Source organism: Aotus nancymaae, unplaced genomic scaffold (genome assembly GCF_030222135.1).
Source record: "Aotus nancymaae isolate 86718 unplaced genomic scaffold, 86718_ANA_hifiasm-v0.15.2.pri h1tg000003l, whole genome shotgun sequence".
NCBI classification, from domain to species: domain Eukaryota; kingdom Metazoa; phylum Chordata; class Mammalia; order Primates; family Aotidae; genus Aotus; species Aotus nancymaae.
In genome coordinates, this window is record NW_026988414.1 from 74,308,043 (window position 1) to 74,333,529 (window position 25,487).

The 25,487-nt window shown below is 54.5% G+C and overlaps 1 protein-coding gene across 5 annotated transcripts in view; it reads left to right on the plus strand.

Moving 5' to 3' along the window:
* LINGO1 (leucine rich repeat and Ig domain containing 1) overlaps positions 1–25,487 on the plus strand; it is a 213,344-nt gene that overhangs the window by 50,446 nt on the left and 137,411 nt on the right. The gene's annotated exons all lie outside the window — the stretch shown is intronic.

The following is a 25,487-nucleotide window of genomic DNA, read 5'->3' on the forward strand; positions in this document are numbered from 1 at the left end:
GGAGAGGTGCTGTATCATAGTTCAGCTTTCTGAGTGATTTGAACCTCAAGAAGGGTCACAGTCACTACTCAGGGGCCTGACGTTGGGGATCAGCCCACTGCTTCTGGGCCCACTTCCCTGATGGCCCCAGGCAGGAGGCAGGGTAGGCGGTGGGCGTCTGGGTGCTCTCTCCACCCTGGACGGCAGGCAGCCAGGCCAGGCTGAGAGCTCCCGCCTCCTGTGTCCCTGGCCCTGGCCGGTCCAGGGCTTAGGAGGGCCTGTGACCCCTGCTGAAGTGAGGAGGATGCATTGTGTCCTGAAGGGCCCCTGGATCTGAGTCTGGGCTTGGATTGAAACCCCCGTCTTCTTGGAGTGAGGCCTGGGTGACTTTCTGAAGATCTCAGAGTCTCTGTTTCCACATCCTTAAGTGGCAGCAATGACCCACTCCTCTGGGCAGTGGTGAAGATTCAACCCGATCCAGTCAGTAGAGCCCCACCCAGCACCCCGCACTTAGTAGGGTCTCTCCTTGGAGAGAAGGCATTGGTTTCAGAGCCTGCAGCTCTAGGGTGAGCCTGGGAACACCACAGGGTCACCCGCTCCAGCTGAGGGCACTAAGGTGTGTTTGCTTCCTGGGACTCAGACCCCAAGTTATGTGTTTTTCTATCCCAGGGATAGGAAAAGGACATTTAAAGCACGACAGGAGGGCCCAGGTGTTCCCCGGAAGCCAGCAGGGGTGGAGGCAGGGCCTGCTGGGAGGCGGGGTCCTGGTGGGGGAGTGTACATCTCGGGTGGGCCCTGGGAAGAAGAGCGCCCAGGGCAAGCATATTTGGTCCCAGGTTCTGGCCCACCATTGACAGCAGTGTTTCTGTGGACAAGTCACTAAACCGCTCTGCGTCTCAGTTTCTTCACCTGAAAATGGGCAGATCAGGTCTCAGGTTGCACAGGCTCACGTGTGCTGCACATGTAGGGCAGGTCTTGGTGAGGTGCGGGCACCGGGAGGGCTTGCTGATGGCTGCTCTTTCAGGTCCTCCCTCCCCAGCTCCTCTTCCAGGGAACACCTCTGCCCGTGGGGTGGGGTTGGGGCACCAGGTGAGCAGATAACGGCCATCCAGCACTGTCAGGTGGGGCCCTGCCCCCCAGGGTGGATGAGGGCTGAGGTGCTTGGCTCTCTTCCCCCAGCCTCTCTCCACGGCAATCCCCCTGCCACCATTGGCTCCAGTTGGCTTCCACATTGCCCGGCCCAACCTGGGGTATGGCTGGATACAGGGAGAGCCAGACCTTGATAGCTCCTCCCATGGGAATGTGTCTTCTCACTCCCTGGCTGACCCAGCCACTCCATCAGTCATCGGCTCTCCCAGGGCACGTCCCAAGGTCTGCGAGGGGGAGGCAAGAAAGGGCCCAGTCACCGGGGAGGCTGGTGGGGACCCTGGCGGGGGCCTTGAAGAGAATGAATGTGGGTGGGTAGAGAAGGCAGGTGGCCCCGCCAGAGGTGGGGATGGGCTGAGTGGGGTTTTCTTCCTCTTTGAGCTCCTGGCAAATTTCTGCTCCTCCAAGCCTCAGCCTTGGCACAGCCCCGCTGGAGGCCTTTGCTGCCTTGAGGCAGCCGATGGGGGCTTCCCACCCTGTCATGGATAGCCTCTTCTGTGGCTCTGTGGCCCTGAGCCTGGCCTGGTGCTGGCTGTGGCCAGGGTCTGGAGCAGGGAGGCCGGAGACTCAGGTGAGGGTTGCACGCTAGGGCCCATAAATTGTCCCTGACAGCAGTGGGAGCCACTGAAGCATCCTGAGCAGTGGAGGCTGGGACGACAGCAGGGTTCTATGGAGGGGACAGGGCGGAAGGCCCTGCAGTGACACAGCCGCAGTGGGCTGAGAGAAACCCCGGGCAGGGGGACCTGCGGCCACACCCCTGCTGCCCCGAAAGGCTGCAGAGCCTCATCTGCCCTGAGTGGGGGATGAATCCAGGGTGTAGATCACCCTGGCGAGTGGGCATCGATTTCCATTAAAAGGCTGGGTCGTGAATTTTTCTCTCCTGCCATCCTCTGACAGGCCCGGCCCAGGGCTTGGCTGCCTGGAGGGGTGGGGAGCAAAGGAGGGGAAGAGGGACAGAGCCAGGGTGGGGTAGGGATGTTCATGAGCCTCCCTCCCCCATATATCCCATTCCTCCCTCCTCCAAGCCCAGACACGCAGGTCCCTGTCACCGTCCCAGCCTGCCCCACAGTGTCCTTGTCAGCAAACCAGGGCTCCCCCTCACAGTCCTGGTCTCTTCCTTCATGGCTGTCCTCACAATTTGTATTTATTGCTTTATTTGCTTAATGTGCAAATAAAAAGGCTGTGGCCGCCTTGTTGGTAGTCTTGTCCCTAGTGCCTGGGACGGAGGAGGCACTCGAAAAATATTTGTTAAATGAAAGATAGAAAAGTTCAGTAGGCTTCTGGCTGGGGCAGACCCCCACCTTCAGGAGGCACCAACCAGGGAGCAGAGGAGGAGGAAGCTGAGGGCCTCATGTCTGCCCAGGGTACTTGCATCTGGCCCTCTTATGGGAAGGGAGGGGAGGGGCCCAGGTGTTCCCTGGAAGCCAGCAGGAGTGGAGGCAGGGGCTGTCGGGAGGCTGGGGTCCTGGTGAGGGGGTGTACACAGGACAATGAACACTTGCAGGTCAGGGCAGGAGAGCGGGTGTTTAGGAGCCAGGGTCGGCCCCACAGAGGGGAGGGGAGGCCACTGTGTTGCTTTGTCACACACCATAGTCCTCTGTCCTTCCCTGGGTGTTTGCTACTCCTCTGGAGCAGCCACTTCCAAAAAATCTGTGGATTGTTGAGTGTTTACTTCCCTGCTTCTAAATAACTGGCTTCTTTGCTGCTTTTTGGTTTCCCTACTTCAGGCATTAGCTATTGACTTTTACTATATAAGCTGAGGATTTAGCTTCCACCCCACTCAGCTACGTAATATACTCTGATTATTTTTCCTTTCTGGACAACTCGGTTTTCCCTGGAGTTAATGATTGTCTTTTTAGGGGGGTGGAGGGAGGCTTTCTGAAAATCACTCATTCAGTTCTCACCTTTTCCCAGTTGAGTACAACTCCTGTCAACATAATACATGAAACACTCTACCAGTGTTATCTTCTTGAAGAAATTATCTCCCTGAGCCTCTGAGCTGCTCTTGGCTTATTTTGACATCCTCTGTGCAGCAGACATGCGGGGCCCCATATCCGTGACTCTGGGGATCCCTGTCCCCGCTCTTGCATTGGCCCTCTTGCTCCCCAGACCCCACTTCCTCCTCTTGGTTTACACGAACATTTTGTAATACATACCCTCTGATAGCTTCCAGAAAAGTTACGTGGGAGGTACATTTTTGAGACCTTGCATGTATGAAAACTTCTTCATTCTTTCCTGCATCCTGGTGGTCTGACTGGGTATAGAATTCCAGGTGGAGATCTTCTTTTTTCCCCCCAGAATTTTAAAGGGGCCCCTCTCTTTAAAGTTATTGCTTACAGTGCTGGTGTTAAGAAATCATGGTTGCTCTGACATTTAATTCTTTGCATGCTACTGGGAATTTTTCTTTCTGGAAGCTTCTAGAATCTTCTCTTGCTCCCCTTGTTCTGATAATTCACCATGTGCTCTACCTTGATGAGGGTCTGCCTTTTCAAATTGGAAATTTGTGTTTTTTGCTCTGGAAAAGTTTTTAAATTGCTCCTTTCATGTTTCCTAACCTCTGTGTTTTTCTCTTCTCATTTTCTGGAACGCTAGTTAACCAGACATTGTGCTTCTTGGAGGCAGCCCTGGCTTCCTTATCTTTTTGCTCCTTCATCACTTTTTAAAAATCTTTCTGCTCCTGTTTCTAGGAGATCTCCTAAATTTTATCAGTCTGTCCTTCCAATGGATTTTTTAAAATTCTGCTGTATCAATGTTACATTTCAAAGATTCTTCCAGGCAAGAGACCCTCAGTTTGATCCTGCCCAGTGGAAAAAAATCACTACCAGCCTTCCCTGGGCAGAGGTAGAGAGGGAGATCCTTGGCGTCTGTCTGCTTCTTATACAGACTTCCGAGCAGTCCTTCGTTCCTGTGTCCAGGGGTGCCTGGTACCACCAGGACCTGAGCCTGGATTCTACCAGTTAATAGGAGAGGGGCTTAGGACTCTTCTTTCATAGTTCTGTTCTGTTTTTTTTTGTTGTTTTTTGGTTTTTGGTTTTTTTGAGACACAGTCTCGCTCTGTTGCCCAGGCTGGAATGCAGTGGCATAATCTCAGCTCACTGCAGCCTCAACTTCCCGGATTCAAGTGATTCTTATGCCTCAGCCTCTTGAGTAGCTGGGACTACAGCTGTGTGCCACCACACCTGGCTAATTTTTGTATTTTTAGTAGAGACGGGATTTTGCCATGTTGGCCAGGCTGGTCTCAAACTCCTGACCTCAAGTGATCCGCCCACCTCATCTTCCCAAAGTGCTGGGATTACAGGCGTGAGCCACTGCGCCAGGCCTGCTTTCTAAGTTGTGCCAAGCCAATTGCCATTCATCCATCTGTTCTCCAAGTTTCAAAACCATGTTGCTGTTCCCTCTTCTTTCATTCTTGGTCCTTGTGGATTTATGCACAGGAAAGAGTCTTCACTGTTGTGATGGGGCTTTGGAAGGAAGAGGAGGTAAATGCAATGCCTGCCTTCAATCTGCCATGGTTAGTCTGTGTACTCACATGGGCCTCCTTTCCTTCTGGTGGATATGTAGAGCATTCCCCGTTTTCACTCTTACAAACGTGGCTGCTGTGAGCGTTGTGGACGTTCTCTTCATGCGTGTGGGAGACTCTTGGAGTGGAATTGCTCTGTAGTAGGATGCGTGCATCTTCGGCTTCACAAGATAAGGTCAAATGATTCCCCCCAATGCTTGCAGCACCTTCCCTGGCCACCACCAACATATGAGAAGTTGGTGTTGCTCCAGCGATGCTTGACGCTCTCTGGCCTTTTAGCTGCCCACCAAGTTAACGAGTGAAGCACTGTGTCTGGAAAGGCGCTGTGGCATTTCTCGGAACTCCGCTGAGCTTCTGCAAGCCTTGCCACGTGCTCCTTGGTCTCCTCTTCTGCCAGTTGCCTGTTCCTATTCTTTGCCTTTTAAAAAAAGTGGGTGATTTGTCTTTTTCTTATCGACTTGCAGAATTCTTTATATAGCCTGGAAACAGTTTTTTTTGGTCAGCTGTATATGCTGCAGGTATATTCTTCTGGTCTGTCTGTGGCTTGTCTTTTCCCGTGGTGATGTGTTTTGTTGAACAGATGATTTAAGTGGTAACAAAGTCAAATTTCTCACCTTTATGGCTTATGCTTTTTATTACTTGTGGGGGATGAGCATTTTTAAGGCTCTTGATGTATATTGCTAAATTATCAGTGAGAAAAGTTGTTCTAATTTGCCCTTGGAAGGGGCAGAGAGATGACAGGCATCCCAGGTGCACATATGGTGGGTGCAAATGCAGACAGAGAGGGGATCAGGAGTGGGATAATTAATGAACAACTAAAATGCGTACAGTGCACAAGGCTTCAAAGTGCTGTTGAGGAAAATGTGTTACTTGATCCCTGACGGCCTCCTAAAAGGCCCCCTTCTTTGTTCTCCTATGGAAAGTGAAGGCCCCCACCATGGGGTGGTCACAGGTGACTTTGATTCAAGCTCAGCTCCAGCTGAGTTGGCTGGGCTGGGAGTTGAAGAGGCTCAGGGGAGGGTGGTTAATTAGTGTCCAGGGGAAGGTGGGATGAGCGGCCACCTTTTCCCATGGCTGGAGCCGTGTGTTTTGCTGGCAATGGAGTGTTTGTGCCGCCTGGGGAAGTGGGAGGGGCTTTGGGGTCACAGAGCCCTGGACACTACCTCATGCCAGCTCTGTGCCCTCAGGCAGGCTCTGGCCTTCTCTGAGTCTGTCTCCTCCTGCCTAGAAAGGGAGTGGTGTAGATGCAGCCCTTGGGCAGCTGGAGGGCTGAGTTAGATAAGGCACGTAAGAGTTCCCAAAGCCAGAAAGGTGCTCTCCGGTGGAAGACCTGTTCCCCGGGGAGAGCTGTGGGGGAAGGGTGAGCACCCAGGAAGACAGCAGGGGAGTAGGCTGCACAGGGACACCTTCGAGGGTCAGTCAGTGGGGGGCGGGCAAAGCCTGTGGTTGAGGGAGGATCCAGTGCCCTCCAATTGCTTGTAAAATGTCCTTTTTGAGAAACTGACCTTGGTCCAGTGAGTGGGGAGAGGGGGATGGGTGAGGGCTGGGGGAGGTGCTAGGTCGGGGGTGGGGGGAGGGTATCCCCGTCCCCAGCCTCTGCTCACTTGTGTCCCCATCCCTTCTCCTCTCTAGTTCCCAGGCTGGCCTTTCACCTCCTGGCACACCCAGGCCTGAGGGGTTAATTTTGAGGGGACTGAGCGAGCCTGGCGTGGCACTATGTAAATCCATACACTTTCATAAACTGCTTAATTAGGCGAATGTTAATGAGACGTTAATTACTGTTGTGCCCGCAGATCCCACAGAAACGGGGATTATGTTTCTCTTCAAACATCCCGTCTTAATTATAACTTGTGCTTAATTCTACAGCTTCCACCAGCCGGGCGAGGGCGGGTGGGCACCTCCCTTTCTCGGCAGTTCTCTGATGGCTCCTCACTTTTGGTCTTCTGTTCGTTCCTCAGACATCTGGTAAGCACCTACTATGTGCCAGGCACAGTCCTGGAGCTGGTGCTGGTGCTGGGGTGACAGAGAGCACTCAGCCCCAGTCCCCTAGGCAGCCCTCTGCCCTGTAGGGAGGTTGGTTTGTAAGTACATAATTGCAGCAAAGGACCCTGGGGCTTGGCAGGCGTGGGTGGTCCCAAAAAGGAAGTGGTTTGTCTCTTCGGGTGGTGGGTCAGGGAAGGCTTCATGGAGGAGGTGACCTGTTGGACTGAGTATTGAAAGTGGGAAAGTATTCACCAGGTAGATAGGAGGCTGGAAGTTTGAGTGGAGGGTGGTCCTGCTTGGCCAAAGACCTGGTGGTCGAAGCCTCATCCCCTGTGTGCCCCCATCTCCAATCCAGATCTCTTGGCCTTGAAACTCAGGAGTCTAGGAGCCTCTTCAGAGAGACTTGGCTCTTCTCAGGGCCACTGAGTGGCCTTGGGCAGGTATCTGCTCCTCTCAGGGCCTCATTTACTCCATCTTACTCTGAGGGCCTGGTCAGGAATTGATGTGGGTCTTTGGTCTCAACCCAGGGAAGAAGGTGGTCAGGGTAGGCTTCCTGGAGGAGGCCTCTCCAAGGCCTGCTCCTCTACCCACAGCCTCTACCTATCCCTGGGTCCACTCTGCCTTCACCCAGCAAGGGCTGCTTAACATGCTGCCTCTGCCTCTCCTTGTTCTTGTTCACCCTCAGATACCAGGAAGCCTCAGGCTGTTCTGGCCGCAGCCAAGCCTGCTAGGGTGAGTTAAGAGCTGAATTATCAAACTCTCAAAAGACCCAGGAGGGCCTGAAGCCCCATTTTAGAGATGGGAGACATGAGGCCAGAGAGGGTCAGAGCCTGGCGTGGAGTTTGCACAACATATCCAGACCTCACTCCATCGCTCATGTCCACTCCACAGACAGGAATGCTGAGGCTCAAAGAGGCTATATGCCAGGGATGGAGGCTTCAGGGGCTGGGCACGTGGCAGGGCCTTAGGGAGCCTCTTTGGGTCATCTCTTCTGATGCCACTCCCCTGGAGAGGGGACCCATGGGCAAAGGGGCGACAGGCACCTAGGGAGGCGACTCCGCTCTGTGTCCCTGAAGCTGAGAAGCTGCCTTGGCTCCCTAGCCCTTGGGGCTCTTTCTTCTGGAGCTCCTGTCGGAATCTCTCCCCCGAGCACTTAGTTACGGTGGAAGATGATTTACCTGGAATGTCCTGTGCCTGACCTGGACCAGATTAATGGCATTTGTAGTCTAGACATCTTAACTCAAAGGAGCACAGTCACGGAGGAAAAAGCCCTTTAGCCCATTCCGCGTATCTGAACAATTACAACTCAGCCCTTCACGCTGGTCGTTGTGTCCCTGAATATGAAGCCAAGAATGTCTGTCCCAGCTCCTGCGCCATCAGCAGGACTGTGAGGACGGCCTTTGGTCGCAAGTGGTCCTGTGCCTGTGACTGGGCTGCTGTGGCCTTGTTCCTCACAATTTACATTGTGTTCACAATGTGGTGGTGGTCCCTGCATTGCCCCACCCAATGCACTGCAGCAAATTTTTGGTTTAATAGAATGGTGTGAATTAAAAATGGATACTTGGGCCAGGCACGGTGGCTCACAGCTGTAATCCCAGCACTTTGGGAGGCAGATGGATTACTTGAGCTCAGCAGTTCGACACCAGCCTGGGCAATGTGGCGGAACCCCATCTCTACTAAAATAAATAAATAAATAAATAAATAAATAAATAAATAAATAAATAAAAATTAGCCAGGCACGGTGGCGTGCACCTGTAGTCTCAGCTACTCGGGAGGCTGAGGTGAGAGAATCACCTGATCCCGGGAGGCAAAGTTTGCAGCGAGCTGAGGTCAGGCCACTGCACTCCAGCCTGGGTGACGGAGTGAGACCCTGTCTCAAAAAACAAACCCACAAACAAAACAAAAAAAGAGGATATTTATGAACAATCACAACAAAATAAAACTTTTTACCAAATTTCTGTGGTTTGTGTGTTTCGGGTTGTATTCCCAATTTGGTCCCAGTTTTGCAGCGAAGGCCCCTGGGGCAGGGAAGAGGTATGGGGGTGCTTGGCAGGTAATTGAGTCCTATTACCCTCACCTCCTTTCCTGGCACCCAGGATGTGCTCACTAATTCCTTCTCTTATGTCCCAATTCCTCCAGCCCCGGGAAGGACACAGGGGGCTCAGTACAGATTTAGAGATTTGGAACCTCAGAACTCAAGGCTGGCTCCCAGTGAGCGGCTAGCCCAGGGGTCTCAAACTCAGATGCCCCAGGGGCCAGGCAGGGGCTGGAAATGAGGACTGTGGGGAACTGGAGAGCCAGCCATCAGCCCCAGCTGACTGCTACCATGTGCAAATAAATGCAGGCCCTCTGTGGCCAGATTCAACTTTTCCAGGAGAAACCAGAAATCCAGATTTCTATGTAATTTGCAAAAGTTGGCAACCGATTCTTGTCTTTAAAACCACTGAGCAGGCCAAACAAAACATTCTGCTGCTCAGTTTGTAACCCCTGTTTCTGGTTCAGCCCCTGCTTTTGCAGACAGGGACGGAAACCTGGTGGGGCTGGAGGATGGGACCCTGGACACCCTTAGTGGCTGGGCTCGCTCCAGAGGCCCCCTGGTTTCCCACTTCCTTGAGCCTCTCCATATCCAACCTGGGCTGTTAGATGTTCCCCTCCCTCCCCAGCCCCAGCAGGCACCCCGACACCTTCACCACGGAGGAGGGAGTCATCAGGTGTGTGGAATGACAGCCAGAAATACGGCTGCTGCAGGGAAGCAGGCATGAGTCACTGCCTCTCGCTCTTTTAAGGAGGAAAAAAAAGGCTGCCTCCTTAGAATTGTCACCCAGGCCCCCTCGGGGAGGCAGGTGGGTGGGGCTCTGAGACCTGGCAGTTTATTTCTGGGCCACGCCCCCTCCAGAGGCTGGCACCAAGTGAGCAGTAGTGCCTGGTTATGGGTGTGGCTCAGATGCCAGGCTCCCCACGGCTGTAGCCAGGGCACAGAGCTCAGCATGTTTGTTCAGTTATGACTTATAAAAATAACACAGGGACTGTTTTATTAAAACGGCTGTGTTCCCAATCAACACGCTTTGATAGGACACTCAATTAGAGCAAGGTTTACAGAGAGGCAGATGCCCCCATGTAAACTGGCATCTTTCTCCCCAGTTGCCAGCTCCAGTCCATCACTTCTCATGTGGTTTCCTTTCTCAGCTGGGCATGAGACAAATCTTTCTTTCAGCTCCCCTGCACCTCTGAAGTTAGGGGAAGGGGCATCGGGGTGACGGGGATGGTGGCTGAGCGCCTGTGGCATGCCGGGCACTGGGCCTGGTGCTTCAATATACTGCCTCACTTACTGTTGACAGCCACCTTGTGAGGTCAGTGTAATTGGCTCCATTTTTTCAGGTGGGGAAACTGAGGCTCTTAGAGAAACTTGCCCTCAGTCTGCTGCCTCAGGCCCCCTTGGACTGAGTTGGCTCTGGCAGTTGGGGAGTTAGCAGGCTGGCCCTGGCCTCCTTCCCAGCTGCCCTCCAGCCTTCCATCTGGGAAGGGCTTTCCAGTCCACACTTCTCCTCCGTGCCAGGTCACTCTCAGGCCCAGGGGTGCTGGGGGCTGCAGGGGGGCTTGTAACCTCAAGCCAGAGGCCAGTGAAGTAAGGGGAAGCTACATGCAAGGTAATGTATGGGTGTGCATGTGTGTGGTGGCTGCACATGTGGGCATTTAACCTGCAGAGGTCACATGCCCACCTGGGGGTCTGCTACCTACTTGCCTGCCCTGCTGTTAAGTGCGTTCCAGGTCTTCAGCGAAGACCCTGATTTTACTCCTTATTCGGGGAGGGTCGGGAGGTTTGGTCTCAGGGACTCCCTCTGTTAGGGGCCTGGTGGGCTCCCTATGGGCTGAGCAGGGCAGACTCCACCCCTGGAACACCTCTGACAGGCCCAGGCTGAAACGGGGATAGCCCTGGGGAAATTCAGGGCCTCACCCGACTATGCTGCTCCTGGCTGCACCTCCCTGATGATGGTGATACTGTCATTGCCATAGATCTTCCTCTGCCGAGCGTGGTGTGAGAGGCTTTTCCTAGATAGGACCCCATCTGATCCTCCCAAGACCCCCATATAGTAGGCAGCCTTGTCGTTTTCCAGATGAGGAAGCTGAGGCATAGTGACTGTAAGCATCTTGCCAGCATCACAGAGTACAGGGGAAGGTAGGGATTTGAGCCCAGACATCTGACTCCAGAGAATGTGCTCACCAAGAATACAAGCCTTGGCTGCCCGCCTTGGCCCAAACTCAAGCCTCGCCTCCTCCACGAAGCACACCCTGACTGCCTCTGCTGGCTCTGACCTGCCCCAGGTGCAGCTCTCTCTCCCTTGCAGGGTGACTGGCTTGGCTATTCTCCTCTCAGAGCTTGCAGATGGGCCACAGGGTAGAGGAAATACCTGGAAGAGGTCAAGTGAGCTTGGCTTTGGGAGCTGGAGAGGACGGGACAGAGTCTAGTTTGCCGTGTCCTTTACAGACAAGAAAACGGAGGCCTGCAGACGGAGAGTGCTGGCCTAGGGGTGCACAGTCAGTGAGGGGTGGAGCTGGACTCCAGCCTCCAGTCCAGCGCTCTTTCTTCTGTACCAACTTGTTGCATTGGTTTTATTTCAGAGACAGGCCAAGAGGCATGGTGGGGGAGAGGCCAGAAGGGAACCCGGCTAAGACCCCTTTTCCTCTCCTTGCTTCTAACCCTCTAACCATGCAGGCTTGCCATTTTCCACCTCCCTCCCATCCTTCGCCTTCCCACCATTAAAAAAAAGAATCGGGAGGCGAGGGAGGGGCGAGCCATTGACTTAAATGTTTAAATTAGCCTCACTTTGCTGAAAGCTGGGTGTCAGGATAAATCCAGTCCTACAGTGTCATATATCTTTTCCTGAGTGGGAAGTTGGCAAATAAATGAGTGTTCTTCATATATTATTATGGCCTGACACAGCCGAGGCAGGGAAAGGCAGCCCACGGTGATTAATGAGCAGGTCTGGGGCTAATGAGCCAGAGGTTGGGCTCCTATGGGGGCCTGTGCCTGGCGCCTGGGCCTGGGTATGGGGCTGAGCCCCTGCTGGGGGTTGTTCCGGCCAGCGCTTGCTTAAGCTAGGAGGCCTATGGTGCCTTGCCTTCTCCTCCTCTTCTGTCTGTCCTTTAGGGCGACACCCTGCCCCGCTGGCTCTCTTTGCCCCGTCCCCACACCCTGTCTCCTTTTCTCTGGAGACTTGAAGTGACATTTCTGAGGTTCACGGTCCATGGAGGGAATAGAACCCTGCAAGGAAAGACCATGAGATCTTGACATCTGCGTGGTATTGATATTTTAGATTAAAAGACACCTTGACTTGGTCTTCCCGGTATCCCCATTGACCAGGAAGGAACTGAGGCACAAAGACGAAAGGTGATCCCTCTGAGTCTGTGGGGGCCCAGCCTCCGCCTCTGTGGCATTCTACCGCCACCTCAGTGTTGCTCTGGCCGAGTGGAACCCCCAGAGGATGCTGGAGTCAGCAGCCCCTGTGCATGGTCAGCGCCTGACGAGTCCAGCCCTGGCCACTCTTGTTCTGGGGACTCAGATACTCTGTCCTGTCAGAGCATAGCTCCTTCGGCACATTGCCCAAGAAATCCCGTCTCAGAGACATCAGAGTCTAAAACGTCAAACCAAGATGATCCCTGAGGAGCCAGAGTGGCCTCCTGGAGGAGGTGGCCTTTGAATCAGGGACACTGGTGGGGAGGGGAAGGCAGGGTGGCTTGGCCAAGGAGCAGGGCAGTTAGGGCCCCCAGCATGTAACCTTGCCCAAGGACTGTGGGTCCTTCCTAGGTGTGGGCTTCATTTCCTGGTGCCCCTCTCCCTCCCCCAGACTGTAGGGGCTGGAGGTATGGGTGGGGAAACCTGGAGGTATGGGTGGGGGAGCTTCCCCGGGGCTGAGCTCCAAGGTATCCCTGAGGGATGAGTGTGTGAGCATGGAGTGTGTGTGTGAGGTGGGGCACGTTGGCATTGGGGGGCAGTGGAGTATGGTGGTGCACATATGTGGGGATGTTCAGTGCCCTCTAGGGAGGTGAAGTGGGTGGCATGGGAGTGCAGGGTCATTCCCCTGAGCACGTTCTCCTAAAGTGACACCTTTGCAATCATCTTTCAAGTTAGCGTGTCGATGATGTTCTTAACACTGTGAGGAAAATGTGCAGAAGTAATTGAAAGCCAGACAGTTAGACGCCAGATGCGGGGAAATGGTCACGTTCACTCCCTCACCAGCCAGGGCTGCTGAGCCTGGGCTCCCGCCTTCGGCCTGGCCCTCCCTTAGTGGCATGTGTGTGTATGTTTATGGTACCTTGTGCGAAGGAGTGTGTGTGCCTGTGTCATTGTATGTCAGTGTGAGTGTATTGTGAAACCGTGTGTGAGCACGTTTGTGAGTGTATCACTGTGTTTTGGTGTGTATAGGTCTGAGAATGCATGCTTGATTGTGTCATTCTGTCAGTGCTCCTTGTGTGGACGTGCTTTTGACTGTGGGTGTCAAAATGGTCGAGACTTTTGGGCCCAGTCTTCCTCCTGGATCTTAATAAGAGTTGTGGGCTCTGTGACTGTAAAGCATTGTCCAAGTGTCATGGGTCATTTGCTGCAATCACACCAGGAGGGATGCAGAGATCAGGACCCCATGGGGAAGAAAGTGGGCTGGGTGGGGCAGGGCCTAGCCTGGGCCTGGCTGGCCCATCTGCGTGTACCTGGGCCCACGCGCTCCCCGTCCCTGAGGCTTTGCCTCTCCAGCCCTGCCCTAGCCCGGCCCCAATACCCCGGCCCCCACCACTTCCCGCCTGCAAGCCTTTGCTGGGCCACACTGTCCAGACAGGATGGGGTGGAGACCCTGCTCCCACCGAGGAGTCAGGATGAAGAAGAACTTGGGAGCAGTTAAATGTTAAACCACATTGGGCTGGATCAGGCTTTGGAAGATTGAAAGGGAATGTAGCTTTGCTGAGGGGAGGAAGGAGGAAACAGCAAGGGCAGATGTGTGGTTTTGGGAAGGAGGGAGGAGCATGGGGCAGATGGGGAGGCGGCCAGTGGGGCCGGGCCCCTGACAAAGGTGAGGAGCTGGAGGTGGCTGCAGAAGTCTGGCACACAGTAGATGCCCAGGACATACCTGAAATGCAGCTGGGGGTCCTGTTACAGAGTTTTCCTTGTGACCTTGGGAAGTTGTTAACCAGAAAGTGTGACTGTAACATCACCGATGATAGCAGCTGTTTCCTAAGCCCCTACAGTGTGGGCAACACTGTGCCCACCACCCTACTCACGTTAGTCCAGTGTATTATTTCATTTTACAGATAAAGACATGGGGGCTCAAGGTGGTGGTGACCTGCCCAAGGTGACAGCACAGATCAGTGCTGGTCCCAGGATTCAATCCCAGGTCTAACTCCAGAGCCTGTGCTGCGCCCATGCCTCAGTTTCCTCATTTCTGCCACGAGGGCCTGGAAGAGAGGACTTCATATTTGGCCTGCTTTAGTGCTAAAGGCTGCTGACCCCAGAGTTCCCTCTTCAGAGTAAGATTCTGTGCTTGGCTGGGGGAGCTTCCTCCTTCCCCATCAGATCCCTGGGGCCACCTCCCTTCCCCAGTCCAGCGTGAGGCCAGGTCTGGGATGGGCAGGGGCGGAGGAGGCAGAGCCTTTTGGAGGAAGGGGCGTTGCCTCGCTCCTGAAGGGAATTGGTTGGGACCTGGCTGTGCTCCAGTCTGGTCCTAGGAGGAGGGCCTTGTGCATCCATCTGTGACTTGTCCTCCTTCCCTACAGACATGGTTGGCAGAGAGAGAAGCCACGCCTTTTGTTTGCACAGCCCCCGGATAAGTCAGAAAGCATCTCACCTGCATTACCTGCCCCAAGCTTCACAACAACCTTGGGAGCTAGAGACCACCAGGGCCCATCTTATAGGCAAAGACACTGAGTTTCATGAAAGCCTGTGAATTTCTCAGGGTCTTCAGTGACTGAGGGCAGAGCAGGGCTAGGCCATCTTCTGCCTACCGGACCTACCCTCACCGTGGCCCTCTGACAGGCCAGGGCAGGGAGGCTGCACTGTGGGGCACAAAGGGCAGCCCTGACTTCTGAGGAGGTTGCCAGAGGCAGGGCCTGGGGCTGGAGGGGCCACTCTACAGGCTCTTCCTTCTCAGAGCCCCACCCCAGAACCCCCAGCACAGCCTAGGCTGGGACTGCCACCCACAGCGCACTCCAGAGGCAGCTGTGCTGAGCTGGGTGGAGCGTCCTGTCGCCCTGTCACCGGGAGGCGGGCATGCCTAATGAATTAATTAATGTTGGCAAAGCACTTGGAGATCTGGGACTGAAAGGTGTTCAATACATGCAAATCAGAATGATTGTTATTACCCATAATTATGGAGTTTCTGCTGGAGAAATTATTCAGAAGCGGACGGTGGCTGGGCCAGCACAGGGTTCTGCCAAGATCTGCTCCTCGAGAATGGGGGAATCTGTCTTCCTTTCCTCCCTCCCTCCTTCCCTCCCTCCCTCCCTCCCTTCCTTCTCTCCTTCCTTTCTCCCTCCCTCTCTTCCTTTCCCACTTCTTGCCTTCCCCTTCCCCCCACTCCCTTCCTCCTTTCCTCTTTTGCATCCTCTTTCTCCTTTTCCCTCTCTCTCCCTTCATCCCCATGCTTTCCCATCCTCCTCTTCCCTTTTCCTCCTTTTCTTCCCCATCCCTGCTCCCACTCCCTCTCCCAGCTCTGGGCCTGTTTCCTGCTTTTCCACAAATGCCTTCTTTGTCTCATCTCTGATGAAGACAGGCACGTGGCATGGTTTGGAGAAGGAGGAGACTGGGCAGTAGTTTCTCACACACTGGAAGTGGGAAGGACCCAGAAGCTGAGCCTCACTTTTTCCCTCTGTTAAACGGGTGCACAAGGGGTTCCCTCCTTCTTTGGGTGAGTGGTGATGAGCCTCACTTTTTCCCTCTGTTAAATGGGTGCACAAGGGGTGCCCTCCTTCTTTGGGTGAGTGGTGATGCCCAGGAGGGCACTCTGAGTTGCAAGCTTCATGCCTGCAAGGCTCTGCCATACGTTGTTTAGGTAAACACTGTGTGTGTTTGTGTGTGCACACGTGGTGTGTGTGTGCCTCCAGGCTCCTCCTCCTTCAGACCGTGTTCTCAATATGGCTTTGTGTCTTTGGCTGTTGGTTTCCCGATGGCTGAGGCTGACCCTCCTCCACCAGACTGAGCGAGCGGCCCCATGCTGAGTCCTTGGCAGTGCCCACAAACAGCAATCCAAATAAACTCTCTCTCAGCTGCACCCTGCATCCCTCCCCCTACCCCCAGTCTTCTGTCTCCATGGCGATGTTCATCTTTTGTGCCCACCAGCCCCAAGGAGGGCCACTCCCAGATTCAGCACCACGAACAGCGCCTCGCTCAGCCCGGCCCACAGCGGCTCCTCCCAGCTGAACACAGCCTCCATGGGTCATTCTGCCCCAAGCCCCGCTTCCACAGCCAGATGCCAAGGCCAAGAGCATGCCAGTGACTTATCCAGGGGCCCACAGAAGCTTAGCTTTAGAGCTGAACTACAGCCCTGGTCCCTGAACTGTCTATTGCCTCACAAGGAGGCTTTAGAAGGACTTCCTAGCGCTCAGTCAACAAACACTGGGCAAGCACCTACTGTGTGTCTGCCTCTATACCAGGATCGGTGATGGAGGAGAGTTGGAGGCAGGTGGGTCTCTTGTCTCCAGCACGTGGGACCCACCAAACGGTAGCTGCAGCCACAACAACAGCGAGAGAGCCGGGCATGGCAAATATGACAGTACTATGTGCTGGATTCTGTGGTGTCTGTGAGAAGTCCTTGAGAGATGTGAGGCAAAGCAGGTGCCTGTAGGATGGAGCAGTCAGGAAGGCTGCTTGGAGGAAGTGGCACCAAGCCTGGAGAGGCAGAAAAGTGGGGGAAACTGGTTGCGGAAGAGGGGCTGGAATGAAGCTGGCCTGTGTGGGGGTGATGGTGAGAAGTCCATCCAATGGGCTCAGAGCAGCTGGCGGCAATGAGCCTGGGAAGGTCTGCAGTGCCCCATGAGGGGCTAGTCTCTGTCCTGTGGGCACACGGGAAGGTTGACCAGCACAGGGACACAGTGGGACTCCCCTTGCTCTCCAGTGCTGCAGCCTGCTCTGGTATCAGAATCCCGGCCCCCACCTCTCCCTCCCTCCCTTACCTGGGGTCAGCTGATTCCATCTGGAAGTGACAATAGGCTGTGGCTGTCTACGGGGCCTTTGTGCCTTATTGCCCAGCCTGTAATCTTCCCATCCAACACAGGCTCCTTTCTTTTCCTTGGCATTTGTCAAAAAGATGGGACAGAGCCCCAGAGCCCTGTGGGGAGGCCGGGATGGAGAAGGCCTCTTGCTGCCCAGTGATTTGCGTTGCTTTTGCCAGCTGCCTGAGCGGGTTTGCTGGCCACCATGCAGCTGTGTTTGACTTTGGCTAATGAAATAATGTCTTCGCCGAGGAAAGGAGAAAGCCTCTGCTCATTAGCTCAGCTGCCTGCTTTTAGGACAAAAGTCTTTACTGTTAGGGTTCTGGTGCTGGCTGAGTGGTGGGGCTCTGCGGGGAGCCAATGGGGTGGGCAGTCCACCTTGGGGCGACAATGGGAGGGTGAGAGGGGCTGGGGCAGGTGGTGCCGACACTTTCCAGGGACACTATCTCCTTGGCCTTCTGAACCCCAGCAGCGTTTTCTTGGCACAGACACAGCATGGGGTAAGGAAAGGACTTGGGATCACGTAGATCCCGGTTCTGTCCCCAGCCCTGCCACTTGCAGGCCTCATGGCCTTGGGCAAGACACAGCTGACTCTCTGGGCTTTGAGTCACCTCGTCTGAAGAAGGAGGCATGGTCACATGTGAGAGGGCGGCTGCTGGGCTTGGTGAGACGATGGAGCAAAGCACCCGGCACACAGCATGGACTTAGGAAATGCAGGTGGCCTCATGTTCACCACTTAGGATCACAGCCTTACCTTGCTATTGGCCCAGGTCTTGTTCATCTAAAGGTCAAAATCCAGCTGTCTGACCCCATAGAAGGGTGAGATCTTCTTCCCTGACTTCTCCCAGAGATTGGGAGGCAGTGGGGCCAGTTGAATGGCTGGATTCAAAGGCAAAAGCATTTGAAGTGCTCCTTCCCCACAGTTTAGGGGCTAGCGTGAAGGGGCTCCTCAGAGGAGGGAAGGCCGGGATGGAAAGGCCTGAAGCACTTCCCCCTCCTCCAGGAAGCCCTCCAGGAATCAGCTGGAGGTGCTCTTTCTCTGGGTCCCCCCTACCCCATAGACTTTCACTGTGTTCATCCCAGGGCATTGCCTCCCACTGTCACAGGTCTTATGCTCACTCCCATCTCTGTGAAGCTTTCCATTATTCTAAACGTCTCACACCTGTGACTCGTGGACCCCACGGGCGAGGTAGATGTAGTAGGAGCGATAGTCATGGTGGTAAAGGTAATAATCCTAAAAGCAGCCAGCCTTGCTGAGGACTTACCATGTGCCAGGCATGGGTCGAGGCACCCTGCAAGGATCCCTCCCTTACTTTTGGTAGACAGGGTTGGATTGACTCCCATTTTACAGAGAAGAAAGCTGAGGCCTGAATGGGAGAAGGACCTCTTGAGGGCATAACAGGAGCAAAGGCAGAGATTCGCACTTGGGCTCACACCTGGCTGAGGTCCTTTTAGGTTGACCATCACCAATGAAGTGCCCACTCTGCGCCCTGCCTTGGACACAGAGACATGGTACATGCTCAGGCTGTCAAGCAGGTTACAGTCCTCGGAATACCCTCCATGCTGCCCTGTCCTGCCTGACTCCTCCTCGCCCCAACTCAGAGGGGGCAGCTGCATCTTTCCCACTGGACTGGCCCCAACTTTCACTCTGGGGTCCCTTCAGTGTAGACTCCACAGGCAGAGGCTCCAGTCCCATTGGCACTTACCAAGTCCTGGCACATAGTAGGGGCTCACCTAATACTTATTTGGTGGTGGAATAAATGCCATTTTGTGGTTTAAATGAGAAGATGTATCTGAAGTACTTGGCACTCAACCAAATATTTATTGAGTGAAAAAATATCTTTGAGGGGAAAGAAGGAGGTGCAGGTGTCAAGTGCCTGGCTCACGGTAGGCTCAGCACAGGGGGACAGCTGCAGCCATAATTGCTGGCATCCATTCTTCTGAAAGGGGTGGGTGGATGGACCAGAAGCAGGCCCGGGAGGCAGGAGAGAGACGTGGGGAGAAGCAGGCAGGCGCCGCCGGAACTCCCAGGAAGAGGCGACAGCAGGGCGGAGGCTGGTTCGCAGCTGGGGGCCCTGACACCTACTCCGTGTGGAGCTGGGGACCGGGCGCGTGCATGTGTGCACGCGTGTGGGCGGCTGTGTGTAAAACAAATAACTGGAAAATGAATTTAATTATAAGGCACTTTTAATAGTTATTTATATTTAATCCTGCTAATTCTGCTTCTCATGTAGCTAAACTGTAATGCTATTCTTCTTACTCATTTGCTAGTGAGAGTGGGGGAGGGAGGGGAGTGGGAGGTGGCGTCGGGGGAGGGCAGCAGGTGTCCTCTGACCCTGGGGTGGGCCTAGCTCAGGGGTGGATGCTGAGGGCAGTGAGGAAGAGACCACTGACAAGGCTGTCTCCAGGGGCATCCGGGACACGGCCCCTGCTCCGACTCCAGGGCATGTACTCACTCAGCCCCTGGGGAGGATGTGGGGGAGCCATGGAGCGAGACCCAGGTTCAAATCCATGCGTCTTAACTTCATGGGCTCACTTTCTCTACCTGCAAGGTGCTATCACCACCGCCCACACACACACCTGCCCTGAGAGCTGCTGGGAGGATAAACTTTGAGAGGGCGGGCCTACCCCAGGGCAGCTGGTTCAGAAAGGCCGGTTCAGCATCCTCCTTCCTCTCACCAGCCCTCAAGCTGGCTGAGGTCCAGCCTCTCCGGACACGCCCAGCCAGCCCTCAGCTTATTGGCAGAGAAAAGATGATTGACTAACCTTATGGCCAATAACTGACTTCTGCGCCCTATTTCAGGATAAACCCTTAGGCAGGGCTGGAGGGCTGGGTTGGATTGAAAGGTGGTCTGGAGTGGCTTAACCAGGCAGCAGGGAGTGGTCCACGTAGCAGCCATGGGAGTGGGCAAAGGGGACAACACATTCCTAAGAAGGGTCCACGGTGTGGCCCACATGGTGACTTTGGAGGAAAGAGGTCAGGAGTTGGAGACCCAGACCCGCTGTGCTATGGAGACTCTGGGCTGTGAGGCCAGGACGTGAGGGACTGAGGCAATGAAACCAGGGAAGAGCTTCAGACAGGTTTAAGGCCTGGAGGTGGGGCTGGCGGGGGAGGTGCTGGTACCCACTAGGTCCCACCTGGGGGTTGGCATTGGGCTTGTTTTCTGACAGTTTTTCCTGTGGCTGGGATGAAGGCAGGGGCCTTAGAATAGCCTGGAGTGGAGCAGGCAGGTGATGCTGGGCTCAGACCTCTCTCTAGGACCCCATAGAAATTGGGCTAGGGGGCCGGGTGCAGTGGCTCACGCCTGTAATCCCAGCACTTTGGGAGACCGAGGCAGGTGGATCACCTGAGATCAGAATTTCAAGACCAGCCTGGCTAACATGGTGCAACGCCGTCCCTACTAAAAATACAAAAATTAGCTAGGCATGGTGGCACACGTGTATAATCTCAGGTACTCGGGAGGCTGAGGCAGGAGAATCGCTGGAACCTGGGAGGCGGATGCACTCCAGCCTGGGAGACAGAGTGAGACTCCAAAAAAAGAAAGGAAGGAAGGAAGGAAGAAAAGAAAGGAAGAAAGAAAAAGAAAGAGAAAAAGAAGGAAAGAAGAAAGAAAAGAAAAAGAAAGAAAAGAAGGAAAGAGAGAGAGAGAGGGAAAGAAATGAAAGAAAAAGAAACAAAGACAAAGAAAGAAAGAAAGAAGAAAGAAATTGGGCTGGGGGCCAGACACTATGGCTCTTACCTGTAATCCCAGCACTTCAAGAGACTAAGGCGGGAGGATTGCTTGAAGCCAGTAGTTCAAGACCAACCTGGGCAACAAAGCTAACCTCTGTCTCTCCCCATCACTGCCCCTCAGTAAAAGAAAGAAAAGAAAAAAGAAAAGGAAAAAATGAAATTTGGCTGAAACTGGGGTCCATGACCTCTTCCGGGAGCAGGGTTGAGGGGAGGAATGGGCAGGGCCACCTTCCTCCATGTGTTGGTTCTTCCCATGTTGTCCTGGTCCCACCCACCATGCTGGGGCCACCTCAGGGCCCTCCCTGGCGGGTGAGGCTCTGCAGGGCATCAAAGGGGTTGGCCGTGCGCAGAGGCTACCCTGAGGGCGGACCCTGAGCCAGGCTTTGTGCTGGGCTTCTTCCAGAGTTTCTCTCATGGAATCCCTGCAGTGATGCTGCAAGGTGTGTGATTCTCTTCCCATTTTATAGATGGGGAAACTGACATGGAGACGTTGAGAGACATGATTAGAGTTTGGGTCATCTGACTCCAAAGACAGTTTCTTTGCCCATTGGCAAACTCTGGTGGCCCAAGGAGAGGAGGCCGATGGCATAGTCAGAGTGTGGGGTGAAGGCACTGCCCTCTTAGGAACAGCTCAGAGAGTGCAGTACCGAGAAGGTTTCCAGTCCTGATGTTCACACCCCCAGGGGCCCGGCAATGGTGGCCCTGGGGCCCTTCAGGCCTGCTGGTGTGGCCAGCATCTTAACCTGCTGGAGAAGGTGCCTCAAAGGGTCAACCACAGTCCCTGTTTAGAGTCACGTGGAAGGAGAAAGGTTGGCTTTGGGCTCTACGGCACCAGGGTTCAGATCTTGGCTCTGCCACTCTGGCAGTGCGCCCTTTGGCCAGCACCTGACCCCTGAACCTCAGCACAGCCACTGCTGTCTGACGCGCAGTGCATGCATGGTACCACCCACCCACCCTCCTCCTCCCGCCTCCTTCCTCCGCTGACGTGTGGAGGAGGGGTAATGACTGAGGGTATGATTCTCTCTGGGATAGTTTCACTTTAATAAGAGACTTTAATGCCTCCGAACCCCAGTGGAACAATGTTTCCCTTTAATGGTGACATTTCAGGCGTGGTGACAGCCGTGGGGAGATGCTGGAGGTGGGGGCCCGCCTGGCTCTGCGTTGATGCAGCCTCCTGCTCTGGCCCTTCTCCCACTCCCCTCCCCCAGGCTCCCGCTGCTCTCTTGCAGGCAGGTCAGTGTTTCTTTAGTTTGATTGAGGGCTCTGTTCTGAGTGTGCTCACTCTGCAGCTCGTAGAAGCCCAGCCTGGGAACTGGCGGGCATTCTGACGCAGACAGGGCAGCCTGACCTCTGCTCTTCTAGGCAGTGAGAGGTTACAGCAAAAGTAATGAACAGGCTTGCAGGGGGAGTGATTGACCTGTCTGTGGGAAACCTGGAGGCCTGGTCCCAGGGAAGAGACTCTGGGCATGACCAGCTGAGCGTGATGGATCTTATCTGTTCATTAAGACGGCACCCACCGCACCCATAGGACCATTGTCTGCACTCCAGAGTACTCACAATGTCTCCTCAGCTGCTCAGTGCTGCCAGAAATGCTCCCAAGCCCTGGCTTTGTTGCCTGGGCAGAGGAGGAGGAGGAGGAGATATGGCCCCCTGCTAGGCGTGGGCGGGGGACTGAGGGACAGAGGATTGGAGCTCTGGAGGACGCAGTCCTGGGGTGGTCAGGTATTCTTAGCAGACTCAGCAGAGCTAAAGGCAGGGAGGGTGTGAAGAGGTCCTGAGGGAGAGGTACATGGACCTGGCCTAGGGGCCTGCGTTCTAGTCCAGGTTTTGCAGCTGATTCCTGTGTGACTATGGGTAAGTCCCTGCCCTCTCCTGGCCTAAATTTTCCCATCTGTCCAATGGGGGTTTTGGTCTAGGTCAGCTGGTCTCTGGCCCCCCCAGCACCCTCCATCCCCGGGAGTAGGGAGTGGTCTCTGGAGCCCAAGGAGCTGAAGAGGGGTGGGAGGCAGACGTATGTGCCGCCGTGCGCTGCGACCAGCACACTCGTTAAGCATCTGTAAGATGGATACACCCCCCAGCTCACCTGGCACACGAGCCTCTGGATTTATTTCTTCCTGAATGGTGCCATCCATCATGCTAACTTTGCTGCCAGTGGTGCGGCTGGCGCCTGCCTGAGCTCCTGCAGGGTAGGGTGCCTTGATATCCTCCAGGCAGGGCTCCTTGCCCCCACCCCCCCATCCCTGCTCCTGCACCTGACCACCCTTCAACTTGTGTCGCATGGGGGCAGTTCTCCCCCTTAAGTCTGCTCCAGTCCCCAGCCAGACTACAGGTGCAGGGTGTTCTAAGGGATACTGGGGCAATCAGGGCTGGCTTCTTGAAGGAGGTGGCCATACTGGCTTTGGACCTAAAAATGTATCTAGGCAGGAAGTGGACAGATGGAAAGAAGACTAAGTGCTTTCGGTACTGGCGTTGAGGGAGGGATGGAATTTATGGAACAAAGAGAGGGAGGCCGCATGCTTATGCTCCTGTTGCTTATGAAAGGCGCTCAAGCAGCAGTGCTTACTGACTGACTGATTGATCCTGCCCACCGTTCTTTTTTTTCTTGAGCCAGAGTCTTGCTCTGTCTCCCAGGCTAGAGTGCAGTGGCATGAACACAGCTTACTGCAACCTGGACCTCCTAGGCTCAGGCGATCCTCCTGCTGCAGCCTCCTGTGTAGCCGGGACCACAGGTGCATGCCACCGTGCCCAGATAATTTTTTGATTTTTTTGTAGAGACAGGGTTTCACTTTGTTGCCCAGGCTGGTCTCAAACTCCTGGGCAGCGTCCTTAAGTGTTGGGACTGCAGATGTGAGCCACTGTGCCCAGCTCCTAGCTCTTATAATTTCCTGTTCTTTCAGACTCGGGTGCTCTTTTACCCCTCCTAAGCATCTCAGGAACTATCCAGTAAGCCCACCCCAGCCTGCATCACACAGTCCCCCACAGCATCCATCTGTCTAGAGGCATGCGGAATATGGCACATTTTGCCCGATCTTGGACAAGCCCCTTCCTCTCTTGAGCCCAGGTTTCCACGTCTGTGAAATAAAGATGGCTGATCTTGCCTGCCAGGGTTGTGAGGAAGAGATGAGCCATTGTGTATGAGGTGAGCGGCACAGGGCCTCGTTCCCAGCAGGGTCCCAGTGCACGTGGGTCTCCTCCTTTACCCTGAAAAAGACCTACAGGTTTCACTGCAGAAAGGACATGTGAGGTGGTCTCCAGCGAATGACCAGAAGCTCAGTGGGCAGAGCCAGGTGTAGTGGCAGTGGTTCTGGATCTCAGCAGGACACCTGGATTGGTGCTAACGGTCTCTACTGGGGATAGCTTTTTTTTTTTTTTTTTTGACAGACTCTCGCACTGTCTGCCAGACTGGAGTGCAGTGGCACAATCTTGACTCACTGCAACCTCCGCCTCCCAGGTTCAAGCGATTCTTGTGCCTCAGCCACCTGAGTAGCTGCAATTACAGCTGTGTGCCATCATACTGGTTAATTTTGTTTTTTTTTTTTTAAGTAGAGATGGGGTTTCACCATGTTGTCTGGGCTGGTCTCGAACTCCTGGCCTCAAGTGATCCACCCGCCTTGGCCTTGCAAAGTGTTGGGATTATGGGCATGAGCCACTGCACACCGCTAGGGAGCAGCTTCTTAAGCCAGGTGTGGTGGTGGATGGTAGGCCTCTGGAGCCAGGCTGTCCAGCTGCCATCCCGGCTGCACTCAGTAGCCCCGTGTGCATGACTCTGGGCAAAGCGCCAGACCTCTCTGTCTTTCTATGTCCTCCTTTGAAAAGGGGAATACATACTGATAGAACCGAACTCACAGTGTTGTCATATTGATTAGGTGAACTTGTAAAGTTTAGAATAATGCTGACTACATATTAACTGTTTAATACAATTTAGTGGCGTTGGTTGTCCAGGCTGGAGTGCAGGGGCGTGATCTCGGCTCAGGGCAGCCTCAACCTCCTGGGCTCAGGTGATTCTCCCACCTCAGCCTCCCGAGTAGCTGGGATTGCAGACGGGCACTACCACGCGAGCTACCTTTTTGTATTTTTAGTAGAGGTGGGGTTTCACCCTGTTCCCCAGACTGGTTCTGAACTCTTGGACTCAAGCAATCTGGCCACCTTAGCCTCCCAGAGTGCTGGGATTACAGGCATGAGCCACTGCGCCAGGCTGGCTTTTGTTATTCTTACTGAGGGTCAGAGAGGTCAGGGGCTTGCTCATAGACACACAGCTTGTGATGAAGGTTCAGGATCTAGGTCGATGCCTGTTCAATTGCAAGCTCTGCTCTTTCCTCTGCTCCAGGCAGCCCTGGTGTCTGCCAGAGGCGCCTGATGTGCAGCCAGGGTCCAGGCCTCATGTGGGGAGAGGTTGAAGCAGGCTCTGCCACGGGGAGTTCTCTTCCGAGTCTCCTTAAGGGCAGGATTTTGTCTGTTTCACTCGCTTCCGTATCCACTGAGGACCCTCAGGACCTGGCATATGATAGGTGCTCAAGAAATACTTGTGGCTTGGCTAGATGGATCAATAAAGGCCGGGAGGGTTACCCGTTTGCTCCCAGGATTCCTGGTGCTCACCATGAGAGCCCCTCACACCTCCATCTTCTGTTCCAGGTTGGGAAGACTCCTCCACCCCCACACTGGCTTTCGGCAGCACCCCCTTCAGCCTTTTGATGCCCACCCAGCTGCCTGCCTCTCCCTAGGAGGCAAACCCTCAGCCTCCCTCCCGCGTTCCCGGGTTCTCCCTGCTCGCTTGTTAACTCGAGAATAACTCCCCAGCCAGTCCTGAACGCGATGCTTTGCCTCTGCTTTTATATTGCAATGTAATTTGACTGTCTAAAGGTTCTTAAAGAAGAGAGAAAAGCAAAAGCATTCCCTCCTCTGCCCAGCGTAGCTTCCATCTTCAGGAGGGAT